The sequence below is a fragment of the Dasypus novemcinctus genome, chromosome 15 (genome assembly GCF_030445035.2).
Source record: "Dasypus novemcinctus isolate mDasNov1 chromosome 15, mDasNov1.1.hap2, whole genome shotgun sequence".
NCBI classification, from domain to species: Eukaryota; Metazoa; Chordata; class Mammalia; order Cingulata; family Dasypodidae; genus Dasypus; species Dasypus novemcinctus.
The window spans coordinates 50,803,646-50,810,805 of NC_080687.1; the positions used below are offsets into that span (position 1 = coordinate 50,803,646).

At 35.0% G+C, this 7,160-nt stretch overlaps 1 pseudogene; it reads right to left on the reverse strand.

Moving 5' to 3' along the window:
* Window positions 1–3,187: 3,187 nt before the first annotated feature.
* LOC101446009 (protein FAM204A pseudogene) lies at window positions 3,188–3,861 on the reverse strand (annotated as a pseudogene).
* Window positions 3,862–7,160: the final 3,299 nt, after the last annotated feature.

Consider the following 7,160-nt stretch of genomic DNA (forward strand, 5'->3'; position numbering starts at 1 on the left):
CCTATATTTTCCCAGGGAGGGAAAACACGTAACCAAACAACTAAAGATTTAATGGATGAGTTTATTACTACCATAAATGCATCTATTATATCTTAGTATATTTATTATATTTAGTAAAATTATTTTAAAGCAATTATCAAACAAACTGAATTTTGCATATCCATATTTACATGTGTGCTGTCTGAAAATTTATGAAAATAGCATTAATTTTGCACTAATCCAAGTGAAATGTTAGTTTAACTTGATGAGTGTGGGATCTTTTATTATGAGTAAGGTGATTTTAAGTATTCAGGACATATATTGTAATTATGGATAAGGAGAATTTTATTAGATAAATCCATGTGTATAAGTTAACAGATTTGAATATAGTTTTCTAGATCCAAGTCTTGAATTATTAATTTCATCTACCTGTGTTGACCTGGATAATTTTCATTTGTAACATGGTAAAATAAAGACAAAGTTATCTGAACTATGTACCCAAAGATAAATTCTTTAAGCTTGTAAATCAGTTTTATCATGTCTCTGTTTATGTGTATGTACAAATGTGTGTGCTTGTATATAGAATATGTGCATGTGTATGTGCATGTTTTTCTCTTTGTGTGCATGTGGGTATGTGCATATCTTTGTGTTGTGTATATGTGTAAAATGGAATATACTTCTGAAAAAAGTAAAAATAATAGCATAATTAATTTAGTGCACTTGGGATTAAAGATGATTGTTTAGAATGCAAGTTAAATAGAAATCAGTTATTTTAGGATCAAACAAAATTTGGAAGGAAACAGAGCTAATGTATTAATTTATTATGAATAGTATCTTACATTTAACTATTTTGATTATCATCTTGTAACATAAAAAGACTATCCCTCTCCACCTCCTCCTCCTTTCTCACCCTCCTTCTTCTTCCTCTTATTTTTTCTCCTCCTCCACCTCTGCTTCTGCTCTTTCTGCTTCTCTCTCTCTTTGTGCATATATGTACCAAATGCTATTTTTGGAAATCTGAATTGCTTCAATAAAGTGTACTGCAGCTTTATTGATTATTCCATGTCTATTTACAGCAATGAATTGAGAAAACAAATCCGTATTACTCTATTAGTCTCAGACACCTTCTAATAAGTATTGCGAAAATTTTAAAAGTTTTTTTTTTTGGTGTTCAGAGACTGTCTGTGAAAATGGTATGACAGAAATATGAAAGTCATAAGGACAGTTAGATGTTCTTACCAAATATATGCATTAATATATATGAATATGAAAAAAAAAAAGCAAAACAAGAAGCATTATCCTTTAAATTGGGCTTCTCAAAATTAATAAGGATTTATCATTTGGTTCTCCAAAATATTTAACATATGAAGACATCATTTTTGAATAACTTTATAATGCTAATTAAACAAGAAAAAGTTAACATAATACATTTAGACAATTTCACCAGTCTATATAAAACTCTTATATTGAATATTTCACTAATTTAATATGTGTTGGTGAATCTAAATAAATATTAAGCATATATGTTTCCTCTGTGTATTATGTAAAATATTTGTTATAATGTGCACAAGTCTATAACATGCATTTGCTCAATACTTAGGAATTTATAATATAAAAATAAAACATTATCCATTTTATTGCTTTTCCAGTAGTATGTAAGATAGATATTATTGCCATCTCCATTTTTAACTGCAGGAACTTGGACCAAAAAAATGTGTAAGTGATTTGTTCAAATTTATCATTTGTAAAAAGAGGAAAACTCTATTTTTAAAATTCCTTTTACTTTCTTCAAATAATTGGAAATTATTTCCCTTACTTTTAGTAAAAATGTATTTGTAAAAACAATATAATATTTTATATTCAAAAAATAAAGTCCAACAATTCAAAAATATTTTTTCATATGAGCCAAATACTTTAGCTACACTTCAGCTATGCTTGAATAATATACCCCATTTGTAGAACTAAAATTCTTAACAAAAAATACATTTTATTAGAAAAGTAAATTGTAAAGTTATTCTGCACACCTTCTGAATAAGATTAGATAGCTATTCTATAAAGCTTTAGAGATGAGATTACTTTAAACTTCAAAAAAGAATTTCAGACAGCTCCTAAAAATTTGTTTCTAAACTAAGTAGGTAGAATACTAAAACCAAGCTCTCAACATTGGTGGAGTTGCAGAATTAAGATAAGAACAAGATAATAATACCAATTTTTCTAAACCTAACTAAATGTCACATGTATTTTGCACATTAAAGAACACTGATCAATTTTTTCTCCACATACGAAAATATAGATTAAAATTCATAGGTATAATAAAACTACTTAGACTAATGAAATTGTTTAATAGGTAAACAATCTGTCCTTATATGTTACTTTAAATTTTAAATGTCTATAAATATATTACACTTAATTATTAGAACAATTTGGAAATAAATATGTTTAAATAGAATATTCACTAGCTAGTGTTCAAAAGGCAATATAAACTACCTCCCAAAGAAAAACTGACAGTATCATTATTTTATAATATAAAAAGTAAATAACTAATGACTATCTTGAGGTTCATGTTACATGAGTTTTTTGAAGTAGCCTTCATTCAACTTGACAAATGTTTACTGAAAGTCTACAATGTGCTAAATACAAAAGAATGAAGAAAAATTATTTTTAAAAAGTCTTTCCCTCATGGAATTTACATTCTAGTGGGAAGAGAAAGATATCAAGTCAATTAAAGAAGGAAGCAAAAACTAATATGTTAGATGTTCATATGTGATATGAAGAAAAAAATATAAAGAAAGTCAGTGCTAGGATGGTTTCAACTTTAAATTTCATGGTCAGAGACCACTCAGTGAAGGTAAAATTAAAGAAAAAAAAAAGACTGAGAAAATATTTGTAAACCACATTATCTAATAAAAATTTCTTATACCTCAGTGTATTAGTCAGCCAAAGGGTACTGATACAAAATACCAGAAATCTGTTGATTTTTATGAAGGACATTTATTTGTGGTAGAAGCTTACAGTTGCCAGGCCGTAAAGTATAAGTTACTTCCCTCACCAAAGTCTGTTTCCATGCCTTGGCTTCCTCTTCCTCTTAAAGCTCCATGGTCCCAGCTTCTTTCAATATCAGCTATAGACTGGAATAAGTCTCATTTCTCTCTGGGCTCAGCTGTTCTGGTCTCTCCACAAGGTTAGATGTAGACTATCAGGCTACAGCTCATCCTCCTTCCCAGGGCTTGATTCTCTCCCAGCTCGGCAATCTCTTCTTTGCCTCAAACTCCCATGCAAATTTCTTCTTTTTCCAAACAACATGTGAATTTTCAGCAACCTTTTTGGCTTTTAAAAGTTGTGGCTGGAAACAACTTTGGCAATTTATACATCCTCAGCTTTCTCAATCATCTATTCTTCCACAGCCTGTTCTATGCTCTTTTCAAGACCTGACTTCTCTTTTTCTTTTCTTTTTTACAGGGGGAAATTAACCATTGATTCCAAAATACTGAGTGAGCTATTTCCCCTGGGTTTCTTTTGGTGAGTGTTCACCATGTGATACCTCTTCATTCTTTGATTTACCTTTCCTGGAGCTTTTTTATTTTTTTCCTTCTGAAACTTGAGGTTGAATTTTTCTGTTCAGAATGTTTTTTATGCACTTCTTGAAAATTTATTCCACACATTTACTGTAATTCCAGAAGGACATTCTTCAAAAGCATTTATATTTGCCTCTGTTTTCTGTTTTTGGTCAATTTTTAGGGGAATCTGAGATTTCTGATTTTCTGGTGGCCTGATTTTATCTTTCTGTAGGCTAAGTCCAGAGTTCTCCACTGTGCCTTTATCCTTGGCATTCGACTCAATATCACTTTCATTTAAACTAGGAGGTAGGATCCTACTCTACATATTTCTTTGGTTAGGAACCAGAAGCATCTTAAGACATTGTCAACATTCCCATCGCATTATTATTAATAGCCCAAAAAATGAGAACCTAAGTGTCAATCAGCTGGTGAATGGATAGACAAAATGTGCTAAAACCTTACAATGAAATATTATTTACAAAAAAAATGTGGAATGAGCAATTGATGTGTAGTATCTCATGGAAGAACCTTAAAAGCATTATGTGATGTAAGAGAAGTCAGACACAAGAATGGATGTGTGCTGTGATTCTCTCTTATAGGATCATTCCAGAAAAGGCAATTTATTGAGACAGAAAGTAGATTTGAAGTTCCTGGGTCTGGAGGTGGCAATGGGGATTAACTTTAAATTGGATTGGTAGATTTTATTGGGGGATAAAAGTGTTCTAAATCTGATTTTTGGTGATGTCTGCAACATCACCAAAAGTTGCTAAAAATCATTGAATTGACCACTTGAAATGGGTGAATTTTAGGATATGTAAAATATATCTCAATAAAGTTATTAAAGAGACTGAAAAAACCAGCAAGATGGCAGCAGAGTAAGGTGCTCCTAGAGTCAGCTCCTGCTACAGGGCAGTTAGCAAAAACCCAGAGCTCCTGGAGCTAGCTGAAACACTTGTTTGGGGGCTCCAGGAGGCCAGAAGAGCATCCTGCAATGTCCTTGGGGGAGTGGAAGGAGAAGACTGCCCATCTGCAGAGAAGACTTGTAGGTAGGGCACTCCATGCCTCAGAGGCCAGTGCCCATCCTCCACTGGAGGCACAAGCGGCCCCAGGAGCTGTTCTGTGGCTGGAATTGAAAGCTTTGCTTCCCCAAAACAGGGGAGGAAGAGATGGTTGGGCACCAATTTCAGCTATGATGAGGAAATTCAGTGGCTATAGTATGATCCTGAGAACAGCTAAGGTTTGAGCCTGTCCAGGTCAGAAAGAGGCTGGGAGCTACCATCTTAATGCGGCACCTGGTACGAGGGGAAACAGGGTGGACTGAAAATCCCAGTGCTGGTGGGGACTGGATTTTTCCCATCCAGATCACATTGCAGGTATTTCCTAGGCCCCAGAGCCACCTCCAGCAGGGAGGAAGCTGTGGGAACCTGTGACAGCCTCTCCAGGAAATTACCAGTCAAGCCATGGAGGTTGGTGATTATCATACTCTGGTGGCACAAGTCGCCTCAGCAGCTGCTCTGTGACAGGAATTGGAGGCTCCATTTCCCAGAAACAGGGGAGGAGGAGACAGCTGGGTGCTGATTTCAGCTACTAATTGGGAGACTTGGCTGGCTAAGAGATAACCCTGGGAACAGCTGGAGTGAGAACCAGCCTAAGTCAGAAACACACCAGTAGCCACCATTCTGACTCTGCCCCCAGCCTAAGAAGAAGCCAAGTTGACAGTTTCTTTCATGCAGATCAGACTGCAGCCCACCTAGACTTCAGCCCCACCCCTGGCAGGCTGAGGAGCCCTGTACCAGCCTATACAGGTAACTGCAGGGAACTTTGGCTGGCATAGACTGAAATCAGAAGACTACCAGGGCAACTGTGGTCATCTTAGGACCTGCACTGCATAGATTGCTGCCCACATCTGCAGCTCCATCCCTGCCCCAGGTAGGGGAGAAAGGGATAAGAAGCTCCATCAGCTCTCTGGGCAACTACAGTCTAGGCCTGCAAGTGGATTATTCCACATAGCTGTGACTCTGTCCCTATTCTTGGCAAAGGAGAACGATGGAAGAAGCCTCACTGGTCCCTGTTGCAATGAGGGCAGTTTGAAGCTCCACAGCTTACAGCACCAACTACATACTTGGCTCCTACTGCATAATCAGCAAGGGAGAAATTATAGGAAGCCCTAAACCAGAGAGAAAAACTGCACCCAGGAAAAAATACTCTAGTAAGCCAGATGCGAAGACACAAAAAAAAAAAAAAAAAAATTACAATCCACACCAAGATAAACCTCCAGATAACATTAAAGGAGTTAAGACAACTAATTATAGATGTTCAAACAAATCTCCTTAATAAATTCAATGAGATGGCTAAAGAGATTAAGGATATTAAGAAGATATTAGATGAGCACAAAGAAGAATATGAAAGCATCCATAGAAAAATAGTAGATCTTATGGGAATGAATGGTGAAATCAATGAAATTTAAAAAAAAACAAACAAAACATTGGAATCATATAATAGCAGATTTGGGGAGGCAGAAGAAAGGATTGGTGAGCTTGAAGAAATGGCCTCTGAAAGTGAACATACAAAAGAAGAGATGAAGAAAAAATTAAATGTTCAGTGGAAAAATTTGAACAAGATCTCAGGAAAATAAATGTCAGCAAAAGACATGCAAACATAAATGTCATGGGTGTCCCAGAAGGAGAAGAGAAGGGAAGAAACAATGGCAGAAAGTTTGCCAACCCTATTGAAAGACATAAATATCCCTGTTCAAGAATCACAAAGTATTCCCATCCCCCCAAAAAACAAATAGACCAACCCCAAGACAAACTCATCAGAATGTCAGAAGACAAAGACAAAGAGAGAATTCTGAGAGCAGCAAGAGAAAAGCAATGCATAATATATAAGGCATACCCAATAAGATTAAGTGCTGATTTTTCACCAGAAACCATGGAGGCAAGAAGACAGTGTTCTGATCTATTTGAGATACTACAAGAGAAAAACTTCCAGCCAAGAATCATATCCAGCAAGACTGTCTTTCAAAAATGAGGGTGAAATTAGAATATTCACAGATAAATAGAAACTGAAAGAATTTCTAAGCAGAGACCAGATTTTAGGAAATACTAAAGGGTGTGCTAGAGCCTGAAAAGAAAAACAGGAGGGGCCTGGAAGAGAGTCTAGAAATGAAGATTATATCAATAAAAGTAACTAAAAGTGTCAAAAGAGTGGTGAAAATAAAATATGAGAGATAAAACTCAAATAGTCAGGAATAAACTCAACCAATGATGTAAAGCAATTGTATTCAGAAAACTGCAAATCAATGTTAAAAGAAATTTAAAAAAAAAAGGCCTTAAAAAAAGGCCTAAATAACTGGAAGAACATTCCATGCTTATAGATTGGAATACTAAATATCATTAAGATGTCAGTTCTACTCAAATTGAATACAGATTTAAAACAATCATGATAAAAATTCCACCAGCATTAAAAAAAAATTGAAAACACCATTAAATTTATTTGGAAGGGTAAGGAGTCCTGAACAGCCAGAAACATCATAAAAAGGAAAAGTGAACCCTCATCTCCAGACTTTAAATCATAATACCTACCTATAGTGGTAAAAGCACCATGGTACTGGCCTAAAGACAG